Source organism: Lathamus discolor, chromosome 1, assembly GCF_037157495.1.
Source record: "Lathamus discolor isolate bLatDis1 chromosome 1, bLatDis1.hap1, whole genome shotgun sequence".
Lineage (NCBI taxonomy): Eukaryota > Metazoa > Chordata > Aves > Psittaciformes > Psittacidae > Lathamus > Lathamus discolor.
Window position 1 is genome coordinate 56,088,325 of NC_088884.1, and position 19,491 is coordinate 56,107,815.

At 38.0% G+C, this 19,491-nt stretch overlaps 1 protein-coding gene across 7 annotated transcripts in view; it reads right to left on the reverse strand.

Annotated features, from left to right (window-relative positions):
* CCDC91 (coiled-coil domain containing 91) overlaps positions 1-19,491 on the reverse strand; it is a 562,122-nt gene that overhangs the window by 114,424 nt on the left and 428,207 nt on the right. For 3 of the 7 annotated variants that reach the window (XR_010610983.1, XR_010610982.1, XM_065672398.1), the window contains exon 1: positions 2,356-2,519. The exons of 1 other annotated variant lie outside the window; for it this stretch is intronic. The gene's annotated coding sequence lies outside the window, so the exon portion shown is untranslated. Of the gene's footprint in view, positions 1-2,355; positions 2,520-2,553; positions 2,612-19,491 lie in introns of those variants that run through there. 3 more of the 7 variants (XR_010610984.1, XM_065672360.1, XM_065672351.1) reach the window with 3 other exon arrangements.

Genomic DNA, 19,491 nt, shown 5'->3' on the forward strand with positions numbered 1-19,491 from the left:
GTCAGATGTTAAAATACAGTCAGATGCTAAGCTACAATGTATCACATGTTAAACTACAATGACTGGGATGTTAAGATAGAATGAACTGGCTGTCAAGATACAGTATGTCACCTTGCAACATTCTTTAGATAATCTACCACTTACCCTGCACTTAAAAGATAGATTTTTGTCTGTGTGACCTAAACTTTTTCACCTGCAGGCAAAAACCTCTAGTGTCATAGGGCAAAAGCCCTACACAAAAGAAATAAAACATAGCTGGAAGTATCAGGACTGAATTTTTTCCTTCATTTACATATGCAGAAAGAACTTTTCTTGTAAGGACATTTAAACCTCAAAAACCACACAAATGGACAATATCAGATTACAAAACATACAAGTGTATCACACCACTGGAGACTGAAACAACCACCTCCTGAACCTGAATGCTCCCAAATAAAGATGGGCAAGGTGTTCTGAATCTGTAAATGTAAAGTTCTGCAAAAAACCTGTTTCCACCGTACCACAAACTTTTTTCCATTTGGTGTTGCAAGCTTTCCTGGAAGTTGGTTTTCAGTAAGCCAGGAGGAATCAAGCCAACTGCTCAGATACACACCATACTTAGATGTCTTAGCAGTTCTGTAAACATTTGGAGAATGCCAGTTACTGCCCTTCAGATCATGATCCAATTGTTCCTCTGGACCAGAAATATGCATTATAGTCTAACTGTATTTGGCACCTACAAATATATGTAGCTATCATCACCCTGAATATCAGCCTGACACCACATAAAAAGCTAACATACATTCTTCACCAAGCTGGCAGCAGTTGTGCCACTTGGAAATAAATGTAAAGGAGCTGGTCTAACAGTCCATAGTGTTCAAAGACATGCAGAAAACAATCAAGGACCACAAAATTAAATGCAAAAGTACTTAAACTGCACTGAGCTCTCGTGAGGCACTGACTGATCAAAACGGAGGTTTTATATGAACATCATGGATGTGAATGTGTCACCACATGTCCTTGGTTTTCAATAATTTTTCTCTCTATGTAGTATTAAACTGGAAGGCAGACTTAACTATAGCAACAGTCAAAACAGCGATTTGGATGAAAACATGTCCAAAGTTGACAGACTATTTAACATCCATTGTCTCAGTCTGGCATGTACAAAACTGACCTCCCTCCTCTAATGAGCTACCGTAAAGTGCCATCTCAGCTTTAAGGTAGAAGGAATCAGCATGTGAAGACTGTGATGTTGCACACTAACAGCGGAAAGCATCTCACAAAGACAGGTTGAGGCACACAGCATGTAGGTTACTCTCCTAGTCTTCTGTGTTTAATCATCTTCTTTTCAAAATAGCATAAAATAAATTTGCATCAGATTCTCAACAATCTCTTTAAGATTGAAATAGACTCTGGGATTACCTGCTATTCACTGAGGTATGAGTATGCCTAAACAGGCATCACCTGTTTGAACACTGGTGTAACATTCTGGAGTTCACTACTGCCCTTGTTAACAGACATAAGCACCAACAATTACTTAGACATTCAAGCCATGGATGCGCAGGCTCTCAGAAGAAATAAATTTTTAAAATATATGCAAAAGAGCAAAATCTGGAGAACAGGAGAAAGCGAAACAGCTAGAAAACACTGAGAAAAATCTCAGTTAAGCATGTCTACAGAAACAGGTGTTCAAGTGTTATGACTAAAACTACCCGAAGCTACACTAAAATACTGCAGTAAGATGGCAAGAAAGGCATTCACAGTGTGGATAGGCAAAAATATGATAAATTACAGACTCTTGAGGACCAAAGCTGCAGAGTTGAACTCTATCACATTATGCATGTGGGATGCCTCAAAACCTAAAATGATTTACAAAACCCAGATTTACAGAAACAGTTTTGGATGACTGATGATTGGTGCAAATTTTCAGAAATACACCTAACTCCATTTATAGTAACTAATATTAGGCGCATAGGCATCTCTGAACAACCAGACTACTTTGAAAATCTGGCCATGCACAATTTGGCCTCAGAAGCAGAGAAGCCATAGCCAAGATTCCCACACCTGTGGGGCTACAGAACGCCTCAAACCATTCTCCTTCCTCTTGACAGAGACACGAATTTTCTGGGGCACACAAGAAAGGTTCCTGCTGTTTTTCTAAACTACTCCTGCAGCAACCCTTACGTCACATCACTAAGAATAGGCACCACAGCACACGGGCATCAGCACCGATGGGCCGCAGCTGTGGCACAAGGGCCGCACCGGAGGAGTACCCAGACAGATGAAGGCAGGCCTCGCCGAGACACCCTGCAGCCACCGGCAGTTCCAGGCCAGCCGCACGCCCCGCCGCCCCGGTGGCGGTGAAGCAGCGCCTACCTCCCCTTTGCTCGGCTTGGCCGGGCAGCCCGTCCCGCGGACGGAGGAAGAGGCTCCCCGCACACCCGGGCCCGCTCCGCGGCCGCCCCTGTCGCAGTGCCCGCAGCGGCAGCCGCACAACCCCTAACCAACCGCCCGCCCCACGCCGACAGAAAGCCCGGCACACGCCCGAACGACACCCAGCCCCCGCCGCCTCACCCGGATGTGGATTTCACGCGGCTGCCCCGCCCCACAGCGAGTCACGTGGTGCCGGCCCCGCGCGTTTGCAGCCAGCTAACGCCGGTTGGGTGTCGGCGGGAGGGCGCGCGCGGGGTGGGCGGGAGGCGGGCGGCGCGTTCCCGCACCGGGGCTGTGGTAACCGGTAACCGGGGGCCGGGTCCCGGGCGGCCCCGGCGGGTGCTGCGGGGGGCGGCTGAGTCACCCTCGGGCCTCTCCTCGGCTCCCTGTCGTGCCTCACCGGGCCCGGCACGGAAACCCGACAACGCTGCATCCTCTCGGCCTTTGGGTCTGCAGTCAAAACGCGGTTGCTCGCCCTACCTGCGTGGTGAATTTAGGCTCGCTGTCCTGAAACAGCAGTGACGTTTTTAGTTAGGACCAGATTGCCGGCCTTCTGCATCATCACAGAAAATGAATCAAGAACTGTGAAGATCAACCCATCCACTGGTCTGAGCATGGTGTAAAGTGGCAAAACCTGAGGTGGAGCATCCAAGTAGCAAATGATAAACCGTACTGTGATGCACGGGGGAAACTTAACAGTTGTTTTCACTACTGAGCTGGTTCTGTGGACAAAAGTTTCAATATCTAATAAAATAGATGTGTAATAAGCAACGTATTAAAAGACATAGACTTAAAAAGATTTAGGATTATTGATCAATTGAGAGCAGCCCTGAGGAGAAGGACTTTGGAGTGTTTGTTGATGAGAACCTCAACAGGACCCCTCAGTGTGCACTTGCAGCCCAGAAACCTAGCCATATCTTGGTCTCCATCAATTGGAGCATGACCAGCAGGTCAAGGGAGGTGGTTCTCCCCCTCTACTCTGCTCTCGTGAGACCCCACCAGGAATGCTGCATTCAGCTCAGGGGCCCCCAACACAAGAGGGACGTGGACCTGTTGGAGTGAGAAGATGATGAGGGGGCTGGAGCACATCTTGTATGAAGAAAGGCTTGTTCAGCCTGGAGAAGAGAAAGCTCTGGGGAGGCCTTAGAGCAGCTTCCAGTATCTGAAGGTGGTCTACAAGAAATCTGGAGAAGGACTTTTAGTAAGAGCAAGTAGTGACAAGACAATGGGGAATGGCTTTAAACCGACAGAGGACATATTTTGATTAGACATTAGGAAGAAATTCTTCACTATGAGGGTGATGAGACACTGGCACAGGTTGCCCAGAGAAGCTGTGGCTGCCCCATCACTTGGCAGTGTTCAAGGCCAGGTTGGACAGGGCTTGGAGCAACCTGGTCTAGTGGAAGGTGTCCGGGCCCATGGCAGGGGATGGGAACTGGATGAGCTTCAAGGCCCTTTCCCATCCAAACCATTCTATGATACTGTGATTATGGCACTGGAACAGTATCCTGCAGCAATTTTCATATTCCATACTACATGAAGAAACATAATGTATGATGGTTTAGGCTATATGTTCCATTACACCTGACTGCAGTTTTCCCAAAGGTGGCAGTAGAGCATGATTTTTTTGTAAATAAATATAAAGGTAAAATAGATATAGGTCAGTTAGATAGTAGAGTTCCTTCAAACGTACAAGGGGGAAAAATCTTCTAAAGAGGAATGTTTGTATATTATATTTTAATATATGGGCATTCAAGAAGTTCTGTAAAGTTTTAGTCAGTAGTTATCTCATTGATTTCTATACTAGAAGTGAAAATTCAGGTTCTCGGGACTTCAGGTGATCTTTTCCAGAATGGTGTTCAAACACATTCTCCAGCTAGGCCTGCCTTCTCCTGTTTTGTCAATAAACAGAAGATTTCACTTTTTTTAAGTATTATTCCTTTTGTACAGATTAATGCAAATTTCTGTTACTGATTACTGAAGGCAGTAATCCTTAAGTGTTGTGGTTTAAACCGAGCCACACAGCTCGTTCACTCACTCCCCCCTACCTTTCTCCCTCTTTCTTTCCTTCCTCCCCCCGCCCCCCAACCCTGCTTCCAGAGGGATGGGGAGGACAATCGAGAGAATGTAACTCCCACAGGTTGAGATAAGAACAGCCCAGTAACTAAGGTATAACACAAATCACTGCTGCTACCACCAATGATAATATTGACAAGAGAAAATAACAAGGGAAGAGAATACAATACCACCGCCGAATGAGTTCGATCTCCCCGAAGAGAGCCCATGCCCTTCCGGGTGACTCCCGATTACCTCCCTGGGCATGACGTGCTGTGGTATGGAATACCTCTTTGGCTAGCTTGGGTCAGGTGTCCTGTCTCTGCTTCCTCCCGGCCTCCCCTCGTCCCTGCAGAGCATGAGACTCACAAAGTCCTTGGCCTTTCTAAAACATTTGTATTATCAGCTCTGTTACCAGGCCTAAAGTCAAAACACAGTGCTGCACCAGATACTAAGAAGGAGAAAAATAACTGCTACTGCTGAACCCAGGACATTAAGTATGTTAAATTTTTTAATGAATGTATTCTGGTTTGCCTCTCTGCAACGTGTTAGTTTTCTTTTTTAGAGTTTGCCATATTGTTTTTGTAGAAGGAATAAGCATATTCTGGGCAAAAAGCCAAGAAAAAGTGGCTCTTACCAAGCTAAATTAGGTAATTACATTTTCACCATGTTTTGAAAGCACAGCTGTATCTTTTAGGTTATGAGAATTACTATATAATTTATTTAACTTTATACTTTTCTTCTTATGTAAGGGAAAATGTCTCCTCAAAATGCAGACTTTGTTTAATTAACTCATTTTCTCCATTTTGAAAATCAGTATAAGGAAATTCATTGTTTATTATAAATTCCCCCCTTCCCCCAATTTTAATATTTTATACTGACCATTATCAAATGTCTTGTACTTTTTTCTGTATCAAAATGTGGTAGATGAGAAAAAAATGAAATCACTTTTAGTTTGATTTTCTGCTAAAACTATTGCATTAATTTTGTATCTCAATACTTTCCAATACTATTTTACTGACAGGTAATAAGTATCAATGAAAGATGGTATATAGTTGCCAGATTTTCTCTGTGCTAAGAAAATGACATCATTCTGTCAGTAACTGAAAAAGACTCATAAAAATTATGCTGTGATTTGGTTAAGCAGATATGCAGTAAGATTACAGTATCATATAGAGTTCCTTGAATCCCATGATTTAAAAGGTCACTACTATTCTGAGACTTTCTTAGTGTCTTTAAAAATTGGGTATGCAACTTCTGCATGCATGTACAGTAAAATAATACTGGTCCAAAAACCAAATTAATCAACTATTAAATATGTTTCCTTGATTTAAAGTGGTCAAAAATGTGTTGAAACAGGATGCAGAAGTATCTTCTGTCTTTAATTCATGTATCAGCATTACAAGAAAGTGTCCTTAGTACACTAAAACAGTTCCAAAAAGAAATCAAATATTAAGGTTTTTCATGTATGACAATGTTTAGCTTGTCCAAAAATCAATTTCAACTTCAATTCTGCATAATTTAGATTTTTGTAACATAAGCTTCTATCTTTGGTTGTTTGTGTTGTTTTTTTTCTCCCAAATTAACTCAAGTGGGAAAAGCCCTTCAAGTCTATAATTTTCTAAATATCTGCAATTTATGGTTTCCTTGGGGTCTGATGTGTTGGGGTTTTTTTATACTCATCTTCCCTGCTGAGTTACCACACTGTAGCCCTTGAAATATGCTGCTGTTGGTGAATCTACTTCAACTTTTACTTCAACTGATCTGTCTCAAGGCACTCGTCAGTTAATTTTAGAAGTCTTCCTGGATAATGCCCCTTATATTTTAGGAGCATTTCCTATTGTAATGCATCTTGAGGAAATAAAACAAAAAAAAAAAAAAATTCCTATCTAACACTGCAGTTCATTGAATACCCTAATTTGGACAGACCACCAGTCATTCTTCCAAAGTAGTACTGATTCTTGACAGCTACCATATTTTGGGAAACTAAGGGATGAAGAAACAAAAGGAAACAAGCAAATCCATTTGTCTCACTCTCAGACTCATTCCCTACAAACTAAAACAGATAATTTAATAAATGCAAGTTCAGCAAATAAAGAAAAAGCTAGAGGAGGAAACACATTACAAACTAGACACTAATTACAGTTTTTTAAAGGAATTCAGAAGTAGAAGCTGTATAGGAGGCTCATATTTTGATTTAAGATTGAAGGCAGCAATTAGCAAAAGGTTGCTTATGTTTGGTAGCTGTACTCAACTTCAAACTATGTTTCTCTCTAGAGTTTTATGAAATATATATATATAAAAAAAGAGCTCTTGTAATACTTAGATTACTGAAAAACATTAAGTCCACTATAACTGAACCCAAAATAGCTTGAACCAGTCTAAGACCAAACACTTCTTAATTTGGGCTGAATGTTATTGTTATGTCTCCTAGAGAGCAAATTTTATAGAGATTCCTGTCAGTTCTGGAACTTATTTTTTTTAATTGATTCAGCTTTATATGGTAACAGTAGGTGGTTATAAATAAGTGGGTAATACCACCCTTCAGTATAGCAGTTTGTGTGGTATGAAGCCAGTCATATTTGTGGGTCTTCCAAATTAAACAATGTTTGTAATGTTATTGGACTGGATAAATCTTTGTAGAGAAATAAGAAAAACTCTGTTGAACAAGCATGATTTATAAAGTAGACATGGATTGATTTACCGCTATTAAATGCCATCATTAACCTAAAAAGCTGCCCTCCTTGCTGGGGGAAATTGGTGATATAACTGATAACAAAACTAAGTATTTACTTTTCTTATTCTGAAGCAGATTGAGACAATCTAACATAGGACAGCAAGTTACTTTATATGAAAAATTACCACTATTTTAATACTGCACCATTTAACATTTTCAACAAGTCAAGGCTTACAGCATCTAAAGGCCTTATAATCTGTGTTTTGGTGATCAGCAGGAAAGAGTGAACCAATTACAGCTTGCTAGCAAGCTATTGTTTCCATGATAAGAGCCGACATACTCCCTCACTCTTGTGGTTAGTATTAGGAGCAAGATCCAAAGTTAAGCTTTGAATGGGCAGGAGAAGAAAATACTTTGTCAGCCCTGAAACTAGCTATCAGTATAGAATAATAATTAGTCTGTTTCATCAACTTAAATCTCTGATTTTTCCCATTTGAGATCACTGCTTCCATCACCACCTGTTTCAGTCGTCACTGGTGTTACCACAATTGGCAATAAAGCAAAAAGCATACTTGTTAGACCACAACCCACCTGCTTAGAAAAATTCTGCAACCATTTTCTAGCCACTTAAAAAAGACACAGTCAAAGCATACTATACCTATTTGCCTTTTAAGTTTTTATAGGAGAAATCATGGTATAGAAATCCTTATGATTTCCTTCAGGAAAATTTATTAAAAAGTAGACATTTAAAACTCCTGCTGTTATATAAAAAACCTGCTATTGAGTACTTTTTTTCACTCCAACCTATTGTAATATATTTCTCCTTTTGGATGACAGTAGCAGAACCCAGAGGACAAGTTCTAAAGTATTTATTTTTTTGCCATTTATGAAATCTCTCTATTGGCAAACTCTTTAGGCAGTTATAGGCAGAGATATAAAGTTTTCTCCAGGTTTTTCAAGTAGGCATTCTGATAAAGTATTGTACTGTTCCTGCCATCTCAAGTCATTGCATTCCTGTGCATGCAGGGAATTAATAGTATCCACTTTACTAACCTTATTGTTACACCTTTTATGTATCTAAATAGACACTGTACTGGGTGACATTGTTGTCCTAAGTTGGGTGGTTTTATTTTAAATATTTGGTCCTGCTGTTTTTTAAATCCTATGGAAGTACTTTTGAATTTGCAATCAGTAATCTATTTTTCAGCTACCTCTTTCCAAGTTTACTTGATTTGTATGTTAAGTGCATTTGTATAAGCAGCAATGCTACACTGGAGACTTCTTTGTGAAATGAAGTTAAAAGGTTTAAGGCAGATTTTTGATTCAAAAGAGCAACTCTTTTTAAATTAGTTTTTGCATACGTCTGCAAGAACAATTAATGAACGGTGCTCTTACTTCAAGTGGTATTTTCCTACAATAATTTAGTTTCCCTTATTTAATGTTAAAATAAATAAATATTTGAGTTCATAGAAATTCTAGACAAAACAATATTGCGCAAAGAAATCACCTAGTTAATCATGGGAAACTGCACAAGTGCTGGGAGTTTGCTTGAGCTGTGAGAGAAATGTCCAAGTAGTCCTTTTTAAAGCCATACAGGCATACTTGCAGCACTTTAAATCACTCAGTGCTCATCAACAAGAACTAGGGCTGTATTCTTCAGCTGATAGCTAATGTACACACATTTTGTGGGGATCTGAAAGACAAGGTCCATAAATTCTTTCAACACCAAGTTGAAGAGCTCTGAACCTCACCCAAAACTAATAGTTTCTGAGGACAAAAGTATTGTCATTTGAAAACAATCTATTTTTCCACTTGGCTTTCTTAGAACTTCAGTATTCAAGACTTCTGTGGGTCATTCTGAAACATAATTTTATTTCTAATGTAATCTGTACCTTCTCTGCACTGTTGCCAAAGTACATTAAGCTAATGTTGTAGGTTAATCCCAGCAGGAGATAAAGTCAATGGAGCAAAAGTTTTCCTAAACCTTTTGGTCCTCTTCCTAAGTTTTTGTTGTTGTTTTATTGTATTTATTTTAATTTTTAATAAATGCATATAAGGGAAAGGACAGGCTTTGCAGCACTTTTGGATTTATGCCATTAGTATGATTTTGTGGAGACTACCTCAAGGAATGAGAGAGCAGTTAAAACATGCCAATTCACTTATTTGTAGTATCTCTACTCAGAGTACCAGTTTTTGAACAGTAGAGCTTTTTTCATAAAAAATTTGTTACTTATATTTTGCCAAATTATGGGTAAAATTTATAAGTTTGCTGTACTAATAACAATTACTTGATACAGACATCAAGTAATCTAGGAAGTCATGCAGTAGCTTCCCTTAAGCAGGAACTGACACAGTTCTCTCTAAGCTATGGAAATCCAGATGTGACAGTGTGAAGAAAGATATCCTGTGAGGCATCTGTGAAACTGAAGTTTCACTTGCAGTTTTACCACAGACTTGAATTCTGGTCTTAGGAGTGAAGAATATGAAACAAACACAGCCTTCGCAACCATTTACATAACATGGTACAAGTATCATTTTACAGCATCAAGCACTTTCTTAAATGATGCCCAGTAACGTGTGTATCTTGCCTACAGTCATTAATGACCTTGGAAACTTTGGCAAGATTTCACATCCCACTGCCCCCTGCCCAAGCCATAGAAACTGTTCATAAAATTTTCATCAATATCTCAGAACTCTCAGGTGGATGGATGGTCAAACAACTAAAAGCTAGGAGCAGAATTTGTCAGAGAACTTCAGTGAACAACTGTCCCAGTTATGAAGTCAGGGGCTGAGTTAGAAGGCTGCAAGTGTGCAAACACAGGATTCCATAATCAAAGACATCCATTACCTGAGTACCAAAGAAGGACAAATACTGTTGTTTTGGAATGGGTACTTGGGATTGTGTCCCCTGTAGTGCAAAGCACAACTGTAGTACAGTAGTTGAACCAGATGCAGTCAGTCCTGCAATGCTCTCTCACCAGCTTTGCTGGAACCAAGCACCAGGTTGCTCAGGATATTAGTATCTCATTCCTTCAGAGTAATTTAATACCCACTCTTTAAAATAACTTGCTAATTCTATTGTAGATGAACAGCCTAAATTACTCCAAGCAAGTTTCTTACTACCTAACATTAAAATCTTCAGACTAGTCTCTGCACAATCCTGTAGTTGCTAATAATTAACTATGACTTTGTTGTGTTCGACACAGGTGCAGCCAGAAATGTTCTGGAGCAAAAAAATTCTCAATTAGCTCTGTTTGTAAAAAGTGTGCATCCTTCCCTGAGTCCTGGACTTTGTCAGCAGTGGTGGCTGCACCCATTGTTGTTGAGCAGCTATTACATAGGGAATGGCATTCTTTCCATGGGCAGTCAGAGGGGACTGACCATTCCTTTCCTCAGCAGTAATCCAACAGTGTTAGATGTTAGATTGCACCACATGGAAGCCCTCAAGGAATTTCAGTCTGGTTTTATGTATCCATGTCTTGATATAGTCAAAGATTGAGTTTGAAATTACAATAGTAGAAGGAACACATATTTCAGTTCCACTCCTGTTTCCTGTATGAAGACATATTTTTTCCATCTCTTCAATGAAGAGGGAGAGTGGTTTGTCTCTGGAATTAGAAGCAATCAATTATTTCTGGTGTTTGACCACTTGCGAAATAGCTACAGTAGGGATTCATTCATATTAGAGTCCAGAAAAATTTAAAGTGCAGATAGCTGAAATGTAGCAATGGGTAATTACATTTCTTGTTCAGTCGTACATGAATTAATCTCTAGTTAATTAAGTGCTAATTGAATTCATCTAGCCAAGAACTTACATACCTCATGTAGTTAGCTGTGTATTATTATGGAAGGAATCAAAAATTGTGGATTGAACACTTGAAATAATAATTATTTCTTATATTAATGTCTGATACAGAAAAATCATGACCATGACATGCACATAGCAAATGTTTTGTATAAATGGCATTTTCTTGCTGCGCATCCATGTAATAAGCTCTTCTTTGGGATAACATTGTAGTAATCATCATCAAGAAAATTGGCAATTGCTATCCAAATCCTGATTATTTATCCATCTACTGTGCCCTGTTTTCTATTAGAAGCATGCCCAAATAATTCAGCTGCTATGCAAAAATCTAAATAAAAACATAAAATTATAGTTTGACTACATATTTTTGTTGAAAATAGATAAAGTATCAGATGTTTGCTAATACGGAAGTGTAGCAAAGAAACTTTCTGACAAACAAAGGAAAACAAGCAGCCCTGAAGACCTTTGACATTCATGAAATGCATTATCATCTTGGGGAAATTATTACAAGAAGAAACCCCTTATTTTTCTTTAAAAAGAAAAACGTTCATTGGGCAAACCTGGGAAGTTGATGAGCAGGCTATAAGTGCTTCCAACTCCTATACTCCTACTGCTTCCAGTGGAACAACCAGATGTTAAACACATTAAGATCTGGTATTATCCTGTATTTAATTTTCTTTTATTAATTTGCTTTTTTCCTCTAATCATAAAATTATCAGCTCATAAAATAGAATCAGAGAACAGTTTGGGTTGGAAGGGACCTTAAAGGTCATCTAGTTCTAACCTCTCTGCCATGGGCAGGGACACCTCCCACTAGACTGGGTTGCCAAAGCCCTGTCCAGCCTGGGCTTGAGCACTTCCAGGGATGGGGCAGCCACAGCGTCTCTGGGCAGCCTGTGCCAGTGTCTGAGCACCCTCACAGTGAAGATATTTTTCCTAACATCTAACGTAAATCTACTATCTTCCAGTTTAAAGCTATTACCACTTGTACTATCCCTACATGTCTTTGGAAAACATCCCTCTCCAGCTTTCATGTAGGTCTCCTTTAGGTACTTGAAGCTGCTGTAAAGTCTCCCTGAAGCCTTCTCTTCTCTGGGCTTGTGACAAAATTGCTCCACTTCTTTCTTTGCAGCTGTGGATGGGATATTTCTTCTATCAGTGCCCCTAAGCAAGTAGTACAACATAGTGGTTTTGTGGCCTATAACTGAGATTCAAACAGGACTTGAGTATTAAGTACAACAGAATCAGATCTTGTAACACATAATCACTGCATATATTTAGTTACTATCAAATGTCTGTGTGCTGCTAAAAGAAGGGGGTTTCTGCTCATTTGTTAGAGATGAATGAATAACTCTATTGTTAATTAGAATCAGATTGCAAAAAGTGTTTGCATTTCTATGAAGAAACTTCAGATTGAAAAATCACTGTTCAGTCTTGCCCACAGTTGTGTGCACATACTTTCTAAAATCAGCAAGTGTTGGCTAGCACTGTAGCAGATAAATGACAAATACACTTATGTCTAGGGGCAAGACTGACCCCACAGGCTGTAAGACTTGCCACCACCTAATTTTTCACATTCCATAGACATGGTGCGGATAAACCTAATTCACACTAATAAAGATGCCTGTAATTTTTTAAAATTCTGCTAACATTATTATAAATTTTTTTCAACAAATCTTAAACACCTATTTATAAAGGAAAATGTGACTTCTATTTCTATGTACATTTTCTGTTTACTCAGGTTTACTTTGTGAGTGTTTGTATTTAGTAATTCTAACTAGAATTATAGATAATTCATTCTCTTCCACATGTCAAGGAAATTAACAAACATATGTAAGATAGTAATTTTCATCAGATGGTTGTTTGAATACCTGTTTTCTATCATGGGATACCTATTCTTTTATACTTTACCCTTATAATATCTCTATATTTTTTGTGTGTTTCTCAAAACCAGAAAGATCTGCAGAGGTATAGCCCCTGGAATTGTGCACAGACTGCCCCAATAGCTTACGTGTAAACACATCCTAGGCTGAAACAGAGAATTTTCAAGTAGGAACTTGGTCTTGCCAGTTACTCCATGTGTGCTGCACTTTTCAGGACAGACCCTCCATCTGTGTTCACCACTGCAAACATCTACATTATGCCTCTGTGGTCAGTCAGATTTAATGTACAAGACCTTCATTAATGGTCTGCAACTGAAGCATGTATAAGATACACATCTGTGGGAAGGGGATTTCCAAAATCAACCTCCTGGCTGGCAGGTTAGCGAGCAATGCCCTCTGGCCTCACACCTTGACCGCATCATAGAGGCTCTGGCCTAACTTGCCTATTTCACTTGCAGTCATGCAAGTGAATCACAGATGCTCAAGAATTACATCATGCACATTGCATCCAGTCTGCTTGTCATGGAACAGGCAAGTGTGTCCCTGCAGGGCTAGTTCAGGTTCCATATGTGCAAGAATAAATTCTTTGACTTTTAGTCTTGTAGTTCTATTCTCCTGTTGCATCTAGATAGCAGTCATACTCCCTCTGTGGTCTTCTTTGTATGCTGGTTAGAGGTGTGTTAAAAGAAAAGTTTTTCTTTCTTTATTTCCAGAAATTCAGTTTTTCCCTAGGCCCATGTAGTTCCCTTCTATCTTGTTATTTACTAACCCGTAACGTAATTTTATAAAGACTTCCCCAAGAAGCAGAAGTTTGTTTCACACCTAACAGATACTTAATAGAACACTGAGATTATGTTGATATTGAGTCATGACGGAAGGACATAGCAAGCTGACACACTTCTGGAGGGCTGAAGCCAGGACAACTTAATTCAGCCGTGCACATTACCTTTTGTAACAGTAGAGCTGAAGCATAAATCAGATCTCAATCCTTTGTTCTTGATGCTTCTCCAGCATAGAGTTTCTCTGCCAGTGAGTCAATTGGCATATGCTAAATTTAAGCTTGTACATGCATTAACATGTTCATAATAAATAATGAGATAGGTAATAAAAGTGTTACAGGAACTAAATTTTAAGCTTGAGATTGTGCAAACATGACAGTGCAGATGTATCCCAAGGAACCAGGAAAGTTTATGCTCCAGCGCAGAGGCTACCAACAGAAAACATCCTTTATTTAGGAGATGACTGTCATTCTGAAGTCTACTGACACATTTCAGGCCTATTGCTTTGTTATAGCAGGTATTGTAATAAGACATGGGAGTAATTATGTGGTCCTGATAGAATCTCTCCAGCTTCAGAAACACAGGATCAAACCTGTTCTTGGTTTTGGGAAGGGATTTGTTCTCAGGGATTCCATTTTGTTTAGGGTGGGTTGGTTTTGGCTTTTCTCCAATAAATATTCTGAGGTTAGACTGAAGTTTCTCTTCTGTCAAAATTTACATTTTCTAATAAAGGCATTCATTAAGCACATTTTTTGAAACAAATTATGAGACTATATTAGCAAAGCCAGTTATGATTCTTTTGTGAAGCAAAAGATTAAATGAAAGAAGAAAACTCTCACGAATCATCTGTAAGTGTAGACAGTGTCTGGTTGTGAAGGATTGTCAGTGGCAATCATGGCTTCTTATCTGGGCTTTGAAAGGAGAGGAAATGTCAAGTTATGATAGTCATACTATGGACATTCCCAGATAACTGTCAAAGGCAAAGGCAGATTTTTTTTTAGCAAGAAATTGCATGCAATTTCCAGAAATGAGTAATAATCTTACTCTACTGAAACTGAAGATTCTTCAAATCATTCAGCTTTTATATTGTTTGCACTACCTATGTACTTTTTTTTTTTAAGATTTATAAATAGGATAAGACATTTGTGAGACAGAAAAGTGGTGGCTAGTGATACTAGAACTGCTGTTTTTCTGTGATTAGCTTGTTTTAAGAGTGTGGAACCCAGATAACAATATTTATGATTAATTAGTTACCAGCTAATCAGCTTGTAACTGATCAACCTGAACTATTAGCAGGTTAGCAGCAAATAACATAGTGCTGCAATAATGATTGTATTTACCTACACTTTAAAACATTAATTTATTGTTAGATATATTTCCCTTACAAATTACTTTAAAGAAGTGCTATTCTTGTAGACAGCTACAAAAGCAACCATTTCATATGTGGGTGTGCCATAGTAAAGATATTTTATATTATTAGACAATTTTCTAGTTAAACTTTAGTGGGTTTCAAGCTTAATTTAAATAGATAATAAAATATACTGCTGCAACACTAGTAAAATAAGTTCCTTTATTTCAAAAAGAGGGGAAAGGCTGTTATTCTAAAGAGATATACTGTTCTTCATGATGAATTTAACATTAATTTATATGCATTTACTTTCCTTGATTGCTTCTACAAGTCTTTCAGGGCACAGTAAACCAGAAAAACACTATCAAAACATGGTTATGAATCATTATATGTAACTACTAGGATTTCAAGTTCATTTTAGAAGTACACTGAGTTTCACTGGGTTTTGCATATGGCACATTTAGTTCTTTGGTTCCCCTGGAAAGCAAAATAATCAGGCAGTTTATGAAATGTTTTAAAATAAACCTGAATTGCAGTTTCATTTTCTGAAATGTTTTATATTTTCAGTGGGTGTGTTATCAAGTTACGTTTCAGTTTGGATGCGTGCAAACAATTTTAGCAACTACTTTCTACCAAAATAAACAGCAAGAGAGCTAATTTGCTGTAGAATTATCTACTTAGCCCACCCTGTTATCTGTGTAGAAGATGTGTCTGAATGGCTTCCGTAGAGCTCGAGAATGCAGCATTTGTCTGCAAGTATTTTAGCTGAGGTTTTAATTGAATATAAACATGAACTGCATGAACTTTGGCACTTGAAGGACTCCTGAGAAAAAGTATCGCTACTAATATAGGACTGTAAGTACTCATATATTGTAAAGATACTGCATCAAAGCTGTCACTTGGTAAGCATATCAGCCTTTCACTTCTCTCTTATAAACCAACAGGATGCTATCTAAGTGTGTTTAGCCAGCTGAAAGCTATCAGAGAGTTCCTCCAAACAAACACTGTTTGAATTAATACGTTATTTCCAAATGAGTTACATTGGCAAGGTATAAGGTAACATGTGGTTTAGAAAAATAAACCTAAATAAAATGAAAACAGAAACAGCAGAACCTCCATTTGAGTCTTTTATGAACTTTATGTGGATTTTATCTCATATGTTAAATGACTGAAAATTAAAAGTAATAGTTTAAGGAGAAAAGGTCAAGACACAAAGGAAAAAAAACTGAATATAGTGGAAGCATCCATTAAGTCTTAGTTAAGTGTGGAAATAAGCTTTCAGTAGCACGTCAGTGAAATTCCTATACCTTATATAGGTGTTATTCAGTCTGATAATATTACTAACATCTATTTAAACAAATTTCCTTTACATGCAAGACCTTAATCAAAGGCCAACAATGTCAATGGGCTAGTTATTAATTCTGTGATTTCTAAATGGACACAGGTGAAGACTTGGAGGAGCTGGGAGTATTGCCTGGTGATCAAAAATAACAGACCAAAGAGCTCATGAATGAAGCAAGCCAAGCATTGCTGCCATTTGGTCACCTGGATTCTCTTCAGGTTCCCCAGTCCTGCATTTTTCAGTTTTATTTCATTCATGGTATTCTCTGATAAAGCACTTGTTGATCAGAAACTACTAATTCTGGTAGCTTTGAGATATGAATAAAATGGGACTGTGGTAATGACAGGAAATTACTGAGGTGCAGATTATAGATTACTTCCTTTTTTTGCAGAAAGCTCATCACCACAGGATCTGATTGTGTTCAAGATCTGTTCTCAGAATATTCTGTAAACTAAGAAAATGCTGCCTGTTATTTTTCACATGAAGGGGTAAGGCTTATGAAATAAAGGTGAGGATAATGAAAGCTGAGGTTTAGGCGTAACTGGGGGATTAATCTACAAGTCCACATTTCCCTCAAGGTACTTATTCTATGCAAGTACAGCCTATTTAGCAAGACTTTGAACTCTGACCTTTTGATGCAGAATCAAATCAGTAAGTAGCGCAAGAAGTACTGGAGGTGAAAAATCCAGACATATCTGCATTATACGCAACAACATTCATGTAGAAGAGATTAGTGCAATGAGAAATTTTACTGAACTTATTTTCTGTTTGCTTGTAAACTCACATTGATACTAAACATTGACTTGTAAAACCTATACAAATACTTAAATTTTGAAAGATACGCTGAAAATCATTTAGGTTCTCTGAAAGTCACTGCAATTTCTTTTTAAGAAAATCATAGTATTTTAGTGTTTTTCACCTACTGATATTGTTGTATCAGTTAAATGCTCCATCCCTGGCAATGTTCAAGGCCAGGTTGGATGGAGTCTTGGGTGACCATAGCAGGGGGATGGAACTAGATGATCTTAGGGTCCTTTCCAACCCTAACTATTCTATGATTCTATGACTGGTCAGTTGTTTGACGTATTTAGCATTTGATATACACTCAGTGTTCAGTTCCTGATAAATACATAAAAACATATTTGTCAGGAACAAGACAGATCATGGTCTTCAGGATCTTTTTGGATTTTAAGTGTATCTATTAAGCCACAAAGTTTTCTTCTTCTCCATCTCTTTATAAGTTTAATTATTTCATGGCCATGAAAGTGGACAGTACAGATGCATCCTCAAAATGATCTGTAAGAAACTATCTGTTAAAAAATTATGTGTTTGGTTTTCTTAATTCACAGACCCATACAGACCAAATGCATTTGTCTTTTGACCTTTGATCTTCTGCTACCACAAATAGATGAAACTTAGATACAAAGCCATTTCCAGAAATTATGAGGATCCCTGGATGATAAATAGTGTTCAACATTCTTAAGCTATTAAAATCTATTGTAATCTGTTTAATAAGTTAATAAAAAATTCTTTCCTCTATCTAGAAATCAAGTCAGTGAAAGCATATTTTATTTTGTTTTTGGTTTGTTCTTTAAATAGTATTATTCTTTGTTTAATAATACTATAAACTGGTACAGGATTAGTCAATAAAAGGTTGAAAGACTACTCTAAAATGAACAAAGAAAAACAAGGTGTAAAAGTTGTATAACCTAGTTTCCTTAAAGTTGTTTATACACTTTTAGCCCCCTTTAGGTCTATTTGGAGGTATACAGCAGGTGCTAGAGAGGATTGACCCCTCAACTTCTGATTTACACTAACCTTTAGTCTAGGCCAACTGGGTAAATTTGCTTAAAATTCCCAGCATCTTCTCACCCTAGATCATCTCAGTTTAATACCATTACATATTATGATCTTCCTTCAGTTACTGTGGAAGGGGAAGTGCATAGGTAATTTCGTGTCATCTAGTACATGTATTGTTATAATGATGTGCATCTAATACTGAAGAAATAAAATTATTAATCCTTTCCTGCATGTGTGCATGACTCTCCTGAAGATCTTGGGGAACTGCGTATATGTAAGACCAATTTTGATGTTAAATGCTTATCTCTGCATTTAAAGAGGTAAAAATGGCCTTGGAATGAATGACCAGAGTCATTAGAATTGTATTCAGCAACTAAAATTGTAGCTGATCTTTGTCTTCTAGTTAGCTAGAAATTTTGAAAGGTGCAGTTTGGACTTGACATTTTACTGCTGCAAGTCTTACTCTTCAGAACACTGCTTTCAGTCATATCTTTCTTTTTTAGACAGGTCAAAACATATTGCATATTGGAATCCACATATTTAAGCATATTGCTGCCATCATATGGTTATATACTTATTCGTCAAAATGGTATAATGAAAGCAGTTCTCCTTTTTGAAAGAAAAATTGTTATGTAAGGAAGTATAAAGTTGCACAGTGAAGTAGTAATGAGTGTAATAAAGTTTCTAATCCTTTTTCATGTTTAGACTGTAATGGCTCTGCCTGTCTCTGAGTATGAAATACGCTGTCTCCTGAAGCTAAATGAGTAAGATGATGTTCTGTGTGAACCATACAAGACAACAAAAATATACTGCACTTACATATTAGTCAGAGAAAATACCGTGGGAGAGAAATTAGTAAGAGTTTTGCCTGAGTAATGAATGAATAAAACCTAGGAAAAGCTGTAAGAACATATCCCAGGTGGTTACAAAAGTAATTGTGTCAGTGTATTGCAGTATGTTGAGCTAAATTTAGTCGTGCTCCTTTTGTGCCTGGTCATCTACTTTTTGGAGCTTCTTCATCAATTAATATGTTGGCTGTTCTTGACTGGTTTTTATAAGCAACATAAATACTATTTTCAGTCTCAGGCCTATATTTATGCTGGCAGGCACAAGTCACGTTGAAGCAAAAGCTCTTTCCTTTCTGCTTGTTTGTCCCATAGAGATCATAAGCCTGACCAATGTGACAAACAAACAATAACAAGGTGGATGGCAAGAAAATAAAAAAGAAAGTATGTTATAGGAAAGGAAGAATATACCCCTATGAATATATTATTTTAAAACTGTACTTGGGTAGAGGAAGCTAGTGCTAAATTTAACGCTATTTTTGAACATTTTTTGGAAATACTAACCATCAGTTTAATGAAAACTGTCAGAATTTGAAGACAAATTT